This window comes from Mastigoproctus giganteus, chromosome 2, assembly GCF_048544385.1.
Source record: "Mastigoproctus giganteus isolate SK-2022 chromosome 2, ASM4854438v1, whole genome shotgun sequence".
Lineage (NCBI taxonomy): Eukaryota > Metazoa > Arthropoda > Arachnida > Uropygi > Thelyphonidae > Mastigoproctus > Mastigoproctus giganteus.
This window is the reverse complement of record NC_143576.1, coordinates 263,123,719-263,140,393: the sequence shown is the minus strand read 5'-3', so window position 1 is coordinate 263,140,393 and position 16,675 is coordinate 263,123,719. Positions and strand designations below refer to the sequence as shown.

The 16,675-nt window shown below is 39.9% G+C and overlaps 1 protein-coding gene across 1 annotated transcript in view; it reads right to left on the bottom strand.

Moving 5' to 3' along the window:
* Positions 1 to 16,675, bottom strand: part of LOC150090446 (ras-related protein Ral-A-like) — a 66,680-nt gene that overhangs the window by 14,749 nt on the left and 35,256 nt on the right. The window lies entirely within an intron of this gene.

Genomic DNA, 16,675 nt, shown 5'->3' with positions numbered 1-16,675 from the left:
TTAAGCTATCAAACTTCCACAACAACAGATGGTAGTCTGTTCCAGCAATCACTACTCGCAGGCTACAGGCAAACTTCCACACATTTATTCTACAACTGTCTTTCCTCAGTTTGAATCTATGCCCCCTCAGGTTCTTAATCTGAGCAAGTGGAAGTATCCCATCAGCATTGAGCCCGCTTAAACAATTTAAGGCCTTGTACACCTCAATCAGATCACCTTGCAGGTGCCCAGTCTCCAGATGCTACAACTTGAAGAATTTATGGATAAACTCTTTCTACTGATATGCAACAACAGCACTGATAGAGGATTAAGTGTACATATATAAAAATTCCTCGTCTCAACTATCCATGGAGGAAACTTATTCCAATAATTAACATCTTGCTAGCCAAAGGAAAACTTTCCATGAGACAGTCTGTAACTCTCATTCATCAGTTTGAATAAAGACAGGCAACAAAGACTGCCTAGCACGACACCTTTACACAAAAACCAGCAAATGAGTCACACCACCATGAAACAAAGCTCAGCATGCAATATAGTAACAAAATTGCATTGAGAATGACATTATATGGTTGCTCATAAAGAATTAAATGTGAAGTACAAATAACGCTATACCATGTGAACTATTATAAAGTGAATATTATTGTAAACCAAGGGTTACATTTACTATAAGTAAGCTGAAAACACCCCTACAATGCTCAGCAACTGGCAACATTAGCATTAGCAGAGGCATTTGATGCAAGAAAGCAAGCTTATACAGCATCAGCCAAAAAAAAAAAAAAACACACCACTTCCACTTCACCCCTCTGTTCGTTCAAAATACCTGTCCAGCTAAGCCTTAAACTTATTTAGGCTATCAACTTCCACGACAAGGGATGGAAGTCTGTTCCACCAACCAACCACCTGTAGGCTAAAGGCAAATTTCCGCATGTCTATCCTACATCTGTCTTTCCTCAATTTGAATTTATGCCCTCTCAGGTGATTATTCTGAGCGAGAGGAAGAATCCCATCAGCATTGAGCATGCTCAAACCATTCAAGGCTTTATACACCTCTATCAGATCACCTCGCTGGTGCCTGGTCTCCAGACACTGTAATTTGCAAAACTTAAGCCTTTCTTCGTAAGAGCACCCGTTTGTTCCATTCACTAATCTTGTTGCCCTTCTCTGTACTCGTTCCAGCAGCTCTACATCCTTGTTGAAATGAGGCCTCCAGACCTGTATACAGTACTCTAGGTGTGGCCTGACCATTGCCTTATACAAGGGAATAATCACCTCCTTATCCCTGCTAGAAAAATTCCTATATATCATTGACAATACACCATGAGCTACTCTTGCAGCCCGTTTGCACTGCTCAGAGAGAACTTCATATCTGCCTGCACAACCACCCCCAGGTTCCTTTCATTCTCTACCACTGTCAGTTTAGTACCACAGAGTTTATACGTTGCTCTGGGGTTGCTGTTTCCCATGTGTAGTACTTTACATTTGTCAATGTTAAACTTCATTTGCCACCTCTCAGCCCATCTGCTCAACCTTTCCAGATCCTGTTGCAGCAGCATAGTGTCAGTAGTGTCCTTGACAACCCTGCCTACCTTTGTATCATCTGCAAACTTTGACATTAAGCTTGATATACCATGATCAAAATCATTTATAAATACAGGAAAGAACAATGGACCCAACACTGAACCCTGAGGGACTCCACTAATAACATTAGTCCACGATGAGCAATGTCCATTGATTACCACTCTGTCTTCTCCCCCTCAGCCACCCCTTTATCCACAGCAGCAATTTGCCTCCAATGCCACACTGCTCCAATTTGTGCAGCAGTCTTCCATGTGCAACAGTATCAAAAGCCTTTCTAAGATCAAAGTATATAATATCAAAGTTATTCCCTGCATCCAGTTCCTTTGTGGCTGCATCATAGTATCCAATCAAATTGGTCAGGCAAGACTTGCCCTTAACAAAACCATGCTGTGTCCGAGCTATAGATGAAGTCTTGTCTAAATGATCCTGCAGTGCTTCTTTAACTAGTGCCTCCATTAATTTTCCTGGAACAGAAGTTAAACTCACAGGTCTATAATTACTTGTGTCAGCCTTTGATCCTCCTTTGTGAATTGGGGTGACATTTGCACATCTCCAGTCTGTGGATACCTCCCCTGAGTCCAAGGAAGCTCTCATAATTATGGCTAAGGGTTTGCTTACTTCCTTTGCTGCCTCCTTTAATATAACTGGATAGATCCCATACACCCCAGGTGCCTTTCTTGTGTTTATCTTCAACAATTTCACCTCCACTTGACTCTCAGTTATTACAAGATTCTCTAGCTTACTGCTAGAGTTGAATACACCTCTGGCTTTCCCCTCGCTAAATAACTCCTCATGTGTGAATGTCGATGCAAAATATTCATTTAGTTTGTTAGCTACCTGAGCAGGATTATCAACAGTTGACCCATCGATATCAAGTGGACCAATCTGATTCATCCTCTTCCTTCTAGAGTTTACATAAGTAAAGAACTCTTTGTTGTTTTTCTTTGCATCCCTTGCCAAAGATTTCTCGTAATCTGCCTTCGCCTGCCTAATCTCCTTTGTAACTTGGTTACAGAAGAACTTGTATCTATCATAAGCTTCTGTGTCATGTGTTAATTTGTATGTATCCCATGCATGCTTCTTTTCTGCCATATGCCTCATCAGTTCATCTGAAATCCATTTAGGCCTTTTTTCCAAACATTTCCAGATTGCACTCTGAATCCTGTAATCTAGCTCAATCAAGAAAGCAGGATAGAGTAAGCTGCAAAAAGCAAAAAGTTTGGGAGGTTTAGATCTGCAAAAAGATCTAAACCTCCCAAACACTTCTAGTTCATTTCACAAATATATGTGGTCTCGATTCTAATCTCAACAATTTCATTTCCACTTGCAGTCTGCAAAACCATGTACTTTTTCTGACAAAATGTCAGTCATCAGTTGATTCAACTACTACTCATCTCAGTTGTCCAAATTATTTGCTGTATGATTCCTTTTGCCTCAAAGGCGGTACTTGTCCATTCTGATATTCCCTGTCAGAGACTTAATAATTTAGAATCTTTTCTTTTTGATCTTCTCTGGCATAAAATCACTCTACTTCATTCTGTCTGTTTGTTTGTTGTTTGTGTTTTAAGAGCAATAGCAACCAAGGCCTTATTGCTCCAGGGATATGCGGTGGTCATTCCCTGACTTTTCCGCATCCTCCGTATTTGGTGGTCACGGGCTTGAACCTCGGTCTAATCAAGTGTGCGCTATGTACTGCTGCTACTGCTCACCTGGCTATGGAGGCACACCTCATTCTGTCAAATTCATCTATTGTCTCTACTGTTCTCCCAACTCCACTAATCACTTTGAGCTCTGACTTCCTCTCTCCGCAACTTTTCTTTATCCAGTCCAACTTTCCTAACAGTGAGGTAATTTTGATTAGTGATTTTAATGTTCACAACTCCAGCTGGCTTCTGTTTTCTAGTCACACCAACCCAGCTGGTCAAGATGCTGAGGCTTTTGCAATTACTAATGAACTTGCACAGATTGTTCATTTACCTACAAGAATACTGGACAATCCTAACCATATAGCAAACATGCTTTATCTTTTTCTTACAAACAACCCTTCTAAGTACAGGGTCGAAGTGAGTGGTCCTTTAGGCACCTCAGATCACAACTTGGTGATTGTCTCTTCTCCAATGGAGCCTTTATCTCATGGCTATTCCCAAACTCATATTGTTTGGCATTAAAAGAATGCAAAATGGGATAACCTGAGAGATTTTTCTTCTTTTCCTTGGTCAGATTACTGTTTCAAAATTTCTGATGTCAACGTTTGCTCAGATTGTGTCAGGGAAATTATTCTTGTAGGAATGGAATCCTTTGTCCCACACTCCACTTTAAAATCTCGATCTTTATCTAAACCTTGGTTTTCCAATAAATGTGCCAAGGTTGTTCAAAAGAAGAACGTTGCATATCGTAATTGGCTTGTTTCCTTTTCTTCAGTTTCATTTTCTGCCTACACCAAAGCTCGCAACAATTGTAAAACAGTTATTAATCAGTCCAAACTAGATTTTGAACAGACTAAGAGTAGAAAACTTGCTTCTTGCCCTAATGGGAGACGAGTATTCTGGTCTCCTGCCAAAGCTATTGGCTGCAACTTTTGCCATCTCTGCTCACCACCTCAGTCCACACCAGATGGTTCTGTTGTCACTTCGGCCAAGGATAAAGCTGACCTGCTAGCATCCCATTTTTCTTCCAACTCATGTATTAATGATCTTGGTAAAACGCCTCCCACCATTCGCAACATGCTCCATTCAATGCCTCCTGTTGACTTCCGTCAAAAGGATGTCAGAGGGATTTTGAAGATCTTGATGCAAAGAAAGCTCCAGGTTTTGGTGGTATTTCTCTACTTGTTCTCAAAACCTGTGCTCCTGAATTTACTCCTGTTCTTTGCTGCCTTTTTTCACTTTCTTATTCCAAAGGTGTTTTTCCTTCTGCTTGGAAACTTGCTCATATCCAGCCAGTTCCTAAAAGGTTACAAATCCCTCCCATCCTTGGAGGGATTTGGATGGGACATGCTTGGAGCCATTGCGGTACAGGTAAACACATGGGTTGTGTTAGGGTAGCTAAGAATAGAAACAGGTGCAGGTATACTAGCGTGTACACCAATGCTAGGAGTTTAGTAAATAAATTTGATGAATTTGAGGTATTGCTCAAAACATCAAAGGCAGATATTGTTGGGATATCAGAGACGTGGTGTCACACAGATATAAGGGATGCAGAACTGGAATTTGGGGAGTACAACGTACTACAGAAAGGATAGACAGGATAGGAAGGGGGGAGGGGTTATGCTATTAGTTAAGAAACACATAAAAACCAAGGAAGTGAAGCCAGTCGACATTCCTGGACAGTGCAGTGTTGAGTCAGTTTGGTGTGACATAAGCATTGGGAGATCAAAATTGAGAGTAGGAGTGTGCTATTGTCCTAATGAATCTGATGAGTATAATAAGAAACAGTACAGAGAAATAGAGTGGGCCAGTAAATCAGAGAGCCTTATAATGGGAGATTTTAATTTCCCAGATATTGACTGGAATTTGGGGGCTGGTCACTCACACATTAGCAGGGCTTTTGTGGATTTATTGGATGATTGTTTTCTACATCAGCATGTTCGGGAGGCAACTAGAGGGACTAATACTCTTGATTTGATTATCAGCAGTGATTCTTCATGCATTAAGAATCTGCAGATAAATGAACCACTAGGTGGCAGTGATCACAGTGTGCTGAAGTGGGATTTACTCAAAGAGGTAACTACCATTAGGGGTAAAGGGAAGGGTTATTGCTTCCGTAAAGGCGAATACGATGGACTGAGACAGTATTTAAATTCTATACAGTGGGACCAACTGATGATGTTACCAACAGCAAATTCAAAATGGGAAGCATTCAAAGAACTTATCTTGGAAGCTACTAGGCTTTACATACCAACTAAGAAATGTGACCCCAATTCACAAAGGAGGATCAAAGGCTGACACAAGTAATTATAGTGCTGTAAGCTTAACTTCTGTTCCAGGAAAATTAATGGAGGCACTGGTTAAAGAAGCACTGCAGGATCATTTAGACAAGACTTCAGTTATAGCTCGGACACAGCATGGCTTTGTTAAGGGGAAGTCTTGCCTGACCAATTTGATTGGATACTATGATGCAGTCACAAAAGAACTGGATGCAGGGAATAGCTTTGATATTATATACTTGGATCTTAGAAAGGCTTTTGATACTGTTGCACATGGAAGACTGCTACACAAATTGGAGCAGTGTGACATTGGAGGCAAATTGCTGCTATGGATAAAGGGGTGGTTGAGGGGGAGAAGACAGAGCGGTAATCAATGGACACTGCTCATCGTGGACTAATGTTATTAGTGGAGTCCCTCAGGGCTCAGTGTTGGGTCCATTATTGTTTTCTGTATTTATAAATGATACTGATGATGGTATATCAAGCTTAATGTCCAAGTTTGCAGACAATACAAAGGTTGGCAGGGTTGTCAAGGACACTACTGACACTATGCTGCTGCAACAGGATCAGGAAAGGTTGAGCAGATGGGCTGAGAGGTGGCAAATGAAGTTTAACATTGACAAATGTAAAGTACTACACATGGGAAACAGCAACCCCAGAGCAACGTATCAACTCTGTGGTACAACACTGACAGTGGTAGAGAATGAAAGGGTCTTGGGGGTGGTTGTGCAGGCAGATATGAAGTTCTCTGAGCAGTGCAGACGGGCTGCAAGAGTAGATCATGGAGTATTGTCAATGATATACAGGAATTTTTCCAGCAGGGGTAAGGAGGTGATTGGCGCCTCCGTAGCTAGGTGGGAAGGAGCAGCAGTGCATAGCACACGCTTCTTGATTAGACCGGGGTTCGAGTCCGTCACCACCAAATATGGAGGATGCGGAAAGGTCAGGGAATGACCACCGCATATCCCGGAGCAATATGGCCTTAGTTGCTAATGCTCCTAAAAACCAAAAAAACAAACAAACAACAAACAAGGAGGTGATTATTCCCTTGTATAAGGCAATGGTCAGGCCACACCTAGAGTACTGTATACAGGTCTGGAGGCCTCATTTCAAGAAGGATGTAGAGCTGCCGGAACGAGTACAGAGAAGGGCAACAAGATTAGTGAATGGAACAAAGGGGTGCTCTTACGAAAAAAGGCTTAAGTTTTGCAAATTACAGTGTCTGGAGACTAGGCACCAGCGAGATGATCTGATAGAGGTGTATAAAGCCTTGAATGGTTTGAGCATGCTCAATGCTGATGGGATTCTTCCTCTAGCTCAGAATAATCACCTGAGAGGGCATAAATTCAAATTGAGGAAAGACAGATGTAGGATAGACGTGCGGAAATTTTCCTTTAGCCAGCGGGTGGTTGGTTGGTGGAACAGACTTCCATCCCTTGTAGTGGAGGTTGATAGCCTAAATAAGTTTAAGGCTCAGCTGGACAGGTATTTTGAACGAAAAGAGGGGTGAAGTGGGTTTTTTTTTTTTTTTTTTTGGCTGATGCTGCATAAGCTTGCTTTCTTGCATCAAATGCCTCTACTAATGCTAATGCATTTATCGTCCCATTGCAACAAATCGCTCCAATCCATTTATCATCATATTGCAATTACTTCTACTCTTTCTAAAGTAATGGAGAAATTAATTAACCGTCAACTCTTAAACTACCTAGAAACCTTCCATCTGATCAACGATCGCCAGTATGGATTCCGACAATGTCGATCCACTGGTGATATTCTGGCTTATGTTACCCATTTATGGACAAATTCAATGGAAAAGTTCAATGAAATACAAGCTTCCATCATAGTTTTCCAACTCTTTTTTGTAATTGGTTATCCAGTTTTCTCTCTGATTGCTCACTGAGAGTGATGGTAGATGGCTCCGTCTTCTAACTTCTCCACTAATGCTGGTGTCCCCCAAGGTTCAGTTCCTTCCTCCACTCTTTTTCTCTTGTATATTTATGACCTTCCATTGACTGGAAATCTTATTCACAGTTTTGCCAGTGATAGCAGATTGCATTCAACTTTCCATTTTGAGAAACCTTGCCCTGCTCAATCAGTTTCAACTTCTCAAATATCTGCTACCAATTCCTTAAATGCTGATCTCCCGGTAATTCCTGGAGATTTGCAAAGACAATTTAGTTGATTTTAATCCTTCTAAAACTCAGTCTTGTCTTATATCTCACAAAAAGGATCCTTCTGCCACTATGCTTTTCTTTGGTGACACTCCAATTTCTAGGCAAGTTGATATATCTTTTTTGGTGATTAGCCTGACTTAATCTCTCTTGGCACAAGCACATTACAAATATTGCTTCCTCTGCATCAAAAAAACTTGGTTTTCTCTTTTGCTCTCGGCATTACTTTTCTTCCAAACAGCTGTTCACTCTGTAAAAATCACAAATCTGCCCTACCATGGAATATTGTTCCCTCATCTGGGGCAGTGCAACCAAAACCTTTCTCAGGCTTCTAGATTCCATTCAGAAGAGGGCAGTTAGGTTAATTAATGACTCCACTCTAACAGATTCTCTCCACTCACTGTCTCATAGATGTACTGTTTCTGCTGCATGCCTTTCCTACAGATACTTCCATGGGCACTGTTCTTCAGAAGTGGCTTTATAATTTCTGCTCTCTTTCAAAACAGTCCAAACACGTGCCGCCACCAGCCATTTACTGTGCAACTTCAAATTCACAGGACCAAATTTTCATCTTTTTCATTTATTCATTCAACTGCTGTTTTCTGGAACAACCTTCCTTCATACGCATTTCCTGAAAATTACTGTCTACAGAAGTTTGAGTCTAATGATGACAAATATCTTCTCTCGTCTTTTTAAACTCCAACCCAACCATGGTACTAAAGGTTCTAATACCTCTCGTGTTTGAGGTTTTCATATTAAAAAAAAAAGGAAAAGAAAAAGGAAAGGAAAAGAAAATTTACCCCATCTCACTGTTCTAAGCTTTCATTTTTTCTTGGTTGGGCCAGGACTCTATATGGAATCCAGAAATATGTCCAATTGTAAATTAATTGTATTATAGTTTAATCTTATTTAAAATAAAATTAATTTCCTTTCTACACAATAAAATTAATTTTATAACAATCAGATGGTTTAATTTCAATTCAGAATTTCAGAATTTTGAAATTACCGATAACTATTTATTAGAAAAATAGTTAAGCCTAAAGGTAAGTAAGGCACCTGGAGTTGATGGCATATACCCAGTAATTTTGAGGAAGACAGCCAGAGAGGGCATGAACCATTGATAAGAGGATATCATTGGACTTGGGGGAGATAAATTTGGATTGGAGATAAATTTGGATTGGAGAAGTGAAAACTGACGATGTATTGTCAGTACATAAAAGCAGTTTTAAGAGAGTTGGAAACTGCATACCAGTTTGGTTTTTTAGAAGCATTAGCAACTAAGGTTTGTTACTGTTATTTGGTTTTTAGGAGCATTAGCAACTAAGGCCATATTGCTCCGGGAATATGTGGTGGTCATTCCCTGAACTTTCCGCATCCTCCATATTCGGTGGTGACGGGCTCGAACCCAGGTCTAATCAAGAAGCGAGTGCTACGCACTGCTGCTCCTTCCCACCTGGCTACGGAGGCGCCCTGCATACCAGTAAGTCTGACTTTGGCAGCAGGGAAAATCTTGGAGGCAATTATTAAGAGTGCAATGGCATTGTGAAGGACAAACATGGTTTTGTTAAGGGAAAATCATGTTTGTCTAACCTGGTAAGCTATTTTAACACAGCTATTCTCATAAGGTTAGTAATTTAGGTTTTAGCAAGGCATTTCACTCAGTCCTTCATGAGAGGTTACTGTATGAGAGGTAGCTGGAACATGGGATTACTGGAAAGCTTCTAAGATGGATTGCAGGATGGCTGAAAGGCAGAGGGGTCAGAAAAGTGTTGTAATTAAAGGATATTCTTCAGATTGGAGATCATCAGAAGTGGATATTCACCCAAGGAGTGGTACTTGGACTACTGTTGTTTCTCATTTTCATAAAAGACAGACTCCTTTGTAACTTGATTACACACTAGTTTATATCTATAATAAGCTTCTGTATTTCCTGATAATTTAAATGCATCTCATGCATTTTTCTTCTCTGCCATGTGTTTGATTAGTTGATCTTGCATCCATTTAGGCCTTGAACAGCATTTCTTAGTTGGTATGAAAAACCTAGTAGCTGCCATAAATATTTTCCTGAATGCTTTCCACTTCGACTTTGTCGGTAACATCGTTAGTTAGTCCCACTATACAAAATTTTTAAATTATTTGAGACCACGGCAGTCTCCTTTACGAAAGCAAAAACCCTTCCTTTTATCTTGATGGTAGTTACATCTTTAAGTAAGTCCCATACACTGTGATCATTTCCACTTAGTGGTTCTTTTATCTGAAGATTCTTAATGCATGAAGAATTACTGCTGATAATCAGATAAAGAATATCGCTGTCTTGTTGCCTCTCTAATATGGTGCTGTAGAAAACATTTGCAAAAAAGTTGCAAGATAACAAAAAGATTATAACTTACAAGAATTAAGTTACAAAAAGTGAGAATTCAATTTAAAAAAAATTACAGAAAATAACTTCCACAAATTATAGAAATTAAGATTACAAGATATTAAAACAAATTAAAAATAAAAAATTAAACTACTAACAAGCCTAACCAACACTTCTCATAATCCACAAGAATATTAGAGCTCCACAAAGTGTTTATTTTAATGCAAACTCTCCTGTATTTCTAAGCAGGAAAGAGCTGTACAATCATCACTCATTCCAAATTAACTGCCATAGTATGAAACTGAAGTCTGCAAAAATTCCACCTCTCATGAGGATTTGAACTTTTTTCCCCATACCACCTAGAAAGACAGTGATCACAGCTACTGTGCTACTAGTGAGGATCTTAAGGATAATAGGTTTCTGAATATAATGGTCCATTTCAAGATGCACAGCTCCAACCACGACTGTTTTCAAATATCCTCTAAGTGTGTGTGTGGGGGGGGGGGCCTGCAGGAAATCAAACATCACATCAGTAGCCAGAACTTTAATTTGAAATCTGAACTATTATTTCTAATAACAAATATGTAACTGTGCATTTAAAGAAAGTCACTTCAGCATTTTCCATCATTAAGGCACTGAATCAGCAGTTGAAAAGCTCGGTCGGGGAGACAAAGAGATACAATTTAAAGCTTGGTAATGCTGAGAGTAATGCAGAGGAGCGATTAACATCTCTATTGAGGAAAAGATAATAAAGTGGACAGTTTCAGCCATTTAGGCAGTATAGTGGAAAAAGAAAAGAATTGATAAGGAGAAAGGTAGACTAAGATAGAATGTTTCGTAACTGTGTAAAAGATCTACTATGGAGAAAGGAGGTATCTGAGAAGTGCCAATAATAGCATTAGTAGAGGCATATGATGCAAGAAAGCAAGCTTATGCAGCATCAGCCAAAAAAAAAAAAAAAAACCACTACTCCCATTTCACCCCTCCGTTTATTCGAAATACCTGTCCAGCTGAGCCTTATATTTATTTAGGCTATCAACTTCCACAACAAGGGATGGAAGTCTTTTCCACCAACAAACTACCCACTGGCTAAAGGCAAATCTCTGCACATCTATCCTACATCTGTCTTTCCTTAATTTGAATTTATGCCCTCTCAGGTGATTATTCTGAACAAGAGGAAGAATCCCATCAGCATTGATGCATGCTCAAACCATTCAAGGCTTTATACACCTCTATCAGATCATCTCGCTGGTGCCTAGTCTCCAGACACTGTAATTTGCAAAACTTAAGCTTTTTTCGTAAGAGCACCCCTTTGTTCCATTCACTAATCTTGTTGCCCTTCTCTGTACTCGTTCCAGCAGCTCTACATCCTTCTTGAAATGAGGCCTCCAGACCTGTATACAGTATCCAGGATGTGGCCTGACCATTGCCTTATACAAGGGAATAATCACCTCCTTATCCCTGCTAGAAAAATTCCTGTATATATTATTGACAAGACACCATGAGCTACTCTTGCAGCCCATCTGCACTGCTCAGAGACCTTATCTGCCTACATAATTACCCCAGGTCCTTTTCGTTCACTACCACTGTCAGTGTGGTACCACACAGTTCACACATCACTCTGGGGTTGCTGCTTCTCATATGTAGTACTTTACATTTGTCAATGTTAAACTTCATTTGCCATCTCTCAGCCCATCTGCTCAACTTTTCTAGATCCTGTTGCAGCAGCGTACTGTCTTTAGTGTCCTTAACAACTCTGCCAACCTTCGTATCGTCTGCAAACTTGGACATTAAGCTTGATATACCATCATCAAAATCATTTATAAATACAGGAAAGAACAATGGATCCAATACTGAACCCCAAAGGAATCCACTAATAACATTAGTCCACAATGAGCAGTGTCCATTGATTACCACTCTCTGTCTTCTCCCACTCAATCATCCCTTTATCCATAGCAGCAATTTGCCTCCAATGCCACACTGCTCCAATTTGTGCAGCAGTCTTCCATGTGCAACAGTATGCACATGGACAAACAAATATGATATCAAAGTTATTCCCTGCATCCAGTTCCTTTGTGACTACATCATAGTATCCAATCAAAAATGGTCAGGCAAGACTTTCCCTTAAAAAAAAAAACCATGCTGTGCTTCGAGCTATAACTGAAGTCTTGTCTAGATGATACTGCAGTGCTTCTTTAACCAGTGCCTCCATTAATTTTCGTGGAACAGAAGTTAAACTAACAGGTCTATAATTACTTGTGTTGCCCTTTGATTCTCCTTTGTGAATTGGGGTCACATTTGCACATCAAGTCCATGGGTACCTCCGCTGAGTCCAAAGAAGCTCTCATAATTATGGCTAAGGGTTTGCTTACTTCCTTTGCTGCCTCCTTTAATATAACTGGATAGATTCTGTCCACCCCAGGTGCCTTTTTTATGTTTATCTTCAACAATTTCTTCTCCACTTTTCTCTCAGTTATTACAAAATCATCCAGCTCACTGCCAGAGTTTAACTCACCTCTGGCATTCCTCTCCCTGAATAACTCCTCATGGGTGAATGTAGATGTAAAATACTCATTTAGTTTGTTAGTTACCTGAGCAGTATCATCAACAGTTGAACCATCAATATCCAGTGGACCAATCTGATTCATCCCTTTCCTTCTAGAGTTTACGTAGGTAAAGAACTCTTTTCTGTTTTTCTTTGCATCCTTTGCCAAGGATTTCTCATAATCTGCCTTTGCCTGCCTAATCTCCTTTGTGACTTGGTTACAGACCAGCTTATATCTATCATAGGCTTCCATGTCACCCATTAATATATATGTATCCCATGCATTTTTCTTCTCTGCCATATGTCTCATTAGTTCATCTGACATTCATTTAGGCCTAAACCTTGCTGCCTCCCAGTTCATACGGGTGGGGCCAACTGATGATGTTACTGTTGGTAACATTATCAGTTGGCCCCACCGTATAGAATTTAAATACTGTCTCAGACCACCATAGCCACCTTTACGAAAGCAAAAACCCTTCCCTTTAACCCCTGATGGTAGTTCTCTTTTAGTAAATCCCACTTCAGCACACTGTGATCACTGCCACCTAGTGGTTCCTTTATCTGCAGATTCTTAATGCATGAAGAATCACTACTAATAATCAGATCAAGAGTATTACTCCTTCTAGTTGCCTCCCAAACATGCTGACGTAGAAAACAATCATCCAATAAATACACAAAAGCCTTGCTAGTGACCAACCCACAAATTCCAGTCAATATTTGGGAAATTAAAATCCCATATTAAAAGACTCTTCGATTTACTGGCACACTATTTCCCTGTTCAGTTCCTTACTATACTCATCAGAGTCATTAGGCCTACAACACATTCCTACTCTCAATTTTGATCTCCAAATGCTTATGTCAAACCAAACTGACTCGACACTGCACTGTCCAGCCACGTCGACTGGCTTTACTTCCTTGGATTTTATGTGTTTCTTAACTAATAGTATAACCCTTCCTCTCTTCCTATCCTGTCTATCCTTCCTGTACACATTGTACTCCCAAATTCCAGTTCTGCATTCCTTATTTCTGTGTGACACGTGTCTGATATCCCAACAATATCTGACTTTGATGTTCTGAGCAATACCTCAAATTCATTTACCAAATTCCTAGCATTGGTGTATGTGCAAGTATACATGCACATGTTCCTATTCTTAGCTACCCTAACACAACTTATGTGTTTACTTGTACCGCAATGACTCCCGGCACTCTCTGAAATACCTTGCGTCTTGTTTTGCAGGCTGCTGCTCATTCCGGTAGAAGCAGTGCAAGAATCACTTTCACCTCTGCCACTGGCTACCAATCTATTAGTCCTTGTATCCCCCCAAGCTAGCATTTTCCAACCCACCTAACACTGCCTCGATAGCATCAGCAAGCACTCTTGCACCCTTTCTATTTAAGTGTATCCCATCCTTGTAGAAGCAGTCTGTCATGTTAACAAGTACAGACCAGGCTGAAAAAAATTCTACCCCTTGAGCTTTGCACAATCTTTCCATGGCCGAATTGATCGAAAAGGCTCTCATCATATACTCCCTCCTATCATGTCTGGGCAGAATTGCAGACACTTTCAAATTCAACCTTAATTCACGGCTTTTTTTCAACAGTGACCTGTACTTGTTAAGTAATTCTGCTGGTCTCCTACTCTTAATATCATTAGTGCCAACATGTACAACAATATCACCTTTTGTGCCCTTAAAAGATGATATCTGCTCTGCCAGGGGCCTTTTTAGCATGTTCCCCGTTTCCCTGACAATAGAGTCACCAACAACCACTAGTTCCTGTGGGACCAGCGCATTCTGCCTTGGGGTTGCATGGTGATTAAGTGCAAGCTCTGGCATTGATGTGGGCAGCTGAGAGCTTGATGGGCCCTCAGTTTAGATCCTTTGAGGGCATCCACCCTGTCCTTCCAGCTGTCATAACAGCTAGAAGGCCCATAACAACACTGAGTTGTCGCCTCATTTCCTCACACTATTTTTATTTTTTATTATTTATAAAAATAAATATTTATTTTTATTTATTTTATTTAAATCAGATTAAGGTGTATACCTTACCCTGGAAACGGCATACGAAGCCAGGGGGTTTCTTGCTAATATACAAGGAGATTGAACTGAGACAACAGACATAGTATTTTAAAATATTACTTGAATGAATCATTAAGAATACATAAATGTGATACGAGTAAATATAAATATATAAATAGTCAAAGAATAAATATACATACAAACAGTCACATGACTAATACATAAGGAGTGACATTTAAGGAATAATCTCAGTTCAAGACATAGCATATGACAATATTACATAAATGCATATTATGTCACATGATTAATTAGTTAGGACCTTTCTTTTACCAATGTCAATCTGGTAGTTGTTTGGCAGGATGATGTACATGTGATGCAATCTTGGTCTGGTAGTTCTTTTCTTTGGACAATCAGTCACAGTATGTCTAGGATGAGGAACATACCTATAGTGTTTGAGCGGGAACATCCACAGATTTTATTCTGTTCCTGGGTGGCTGCATTGCGGTTTGGCTATGTTGACAGGGCATCTGCTGGAAGTTGGGTGGTGAAAGACCATCTCAGTTATGCTAGGGACTTCTATCTTTTTGATGACCAGTTTTGAGAGGGTAGATATGTTCATTTTGATTAGTATCAGTTGCTAGGTTACCCAATCTAGGTTTGCTTGAAGGGTACTTCTAGGGGTGGTAAATGTGTTTCCTAGGTAGCAATTTAGCAACCTCAGGATCTAGTATTCCACAGTCAGGAACCTCCTGAGATTGTCAACTGGCATGGAAGTCCATACTGGAGAAGCATATAGGGCGATGGGAGAAACATCTCACCACATAGCTTGCTACAAGATTAGAACTTCTTATTCCTGTCAGTTCCCGTTTAATGCCACAGAGCCCCAAGGGTTTTCTTTCTTGCCTCTGTGAGGCGAGGGACAAAGGTGAGTTTATCATCGCATATCATACCTAGGTCTTTGTATTGTTGCTATCTCTGAACAGGATGCCCACTGAGGACAACACCAATATCAATCTTCAGCCTTTTCATAGCTAATGACATTTTAGTGATCTTGTTCAGGTTAAGTCCAATGTCGTGTAGGTACAAGACAGTCTTCAAGTTGTCTGGCACAATGCAAGTAATGCAAATGAAGTTTCTGGGAAGTGTGTGGAAACACTAGAAGAGATAGCATAAGAATTGTGGCCATTCATCAGGAGAAAGTGGGAGAAGAACAATTACAAGAATGATTGAGAGGAACAGACAGATGGTTTGGACATGTAAAGAGAAGAGCAGAAAATAAATCAGAAAAAACTTCTCTGTTCGAAGAGCAGCAGAAAGGCACGTCCGCACCGGCAACCTCGTCCTCAGACTCCTAATCAATCTGATAGAGGTGTACAAAGCCTTGAATGGTTTGAGCATGCTCAATGCTGATGGGATTCTTCCTCTTGCTCAGAATAATCACCTGAGAGGGCATAAATTCAAATTGAGGAAAGACAGATGTAGGATAGATGTGCGGAAATTTGCCTTTAGCCAGCGGGTGGTTGGTAGGTGGAACAGACTTCCATCCCTTGTCGTGGAAGTTGATAGCCTAAATAAGTTTAAGGCTCAGCTGGACAGGTATTTCGAACGAACAGAGGGGTGAAGTGGAAGTGGTTATTTTTATTTATTTATGTTACTTTTTTTTTTGGCTGATGCTGCATAAGCTTGCTTTCTTGCATCAAATGCCTCTACTAATGCTAATGCTAAAGAGAGGATAAACTGCAAAAGAGGATGTTAGAAATGAAAATGGAGAATAAAAGACCAAGAGAGGTGTTAGCTGGGAGAGAGAGAAATAGTGGAAAAATATAGCTAAATGGAGAGTATTTTCCTTATTGACCAGACATGAAGCTGGAACAATGAATAAGTAAGGTACTGAAATATATGAATTTTGATATTACTATTTATGAACTAACTTTGATGGAAAAAATGAGAAATCAACTTGCAGATACAAATTATTAATTTTAAGTTTTGCATATTTGAAGTTGAAACTTTAACCATAATGCAAATTTTTAAACATCTCTGTCATTAGTTAAATCAAATCTCTTGGATTTAAGAATAATA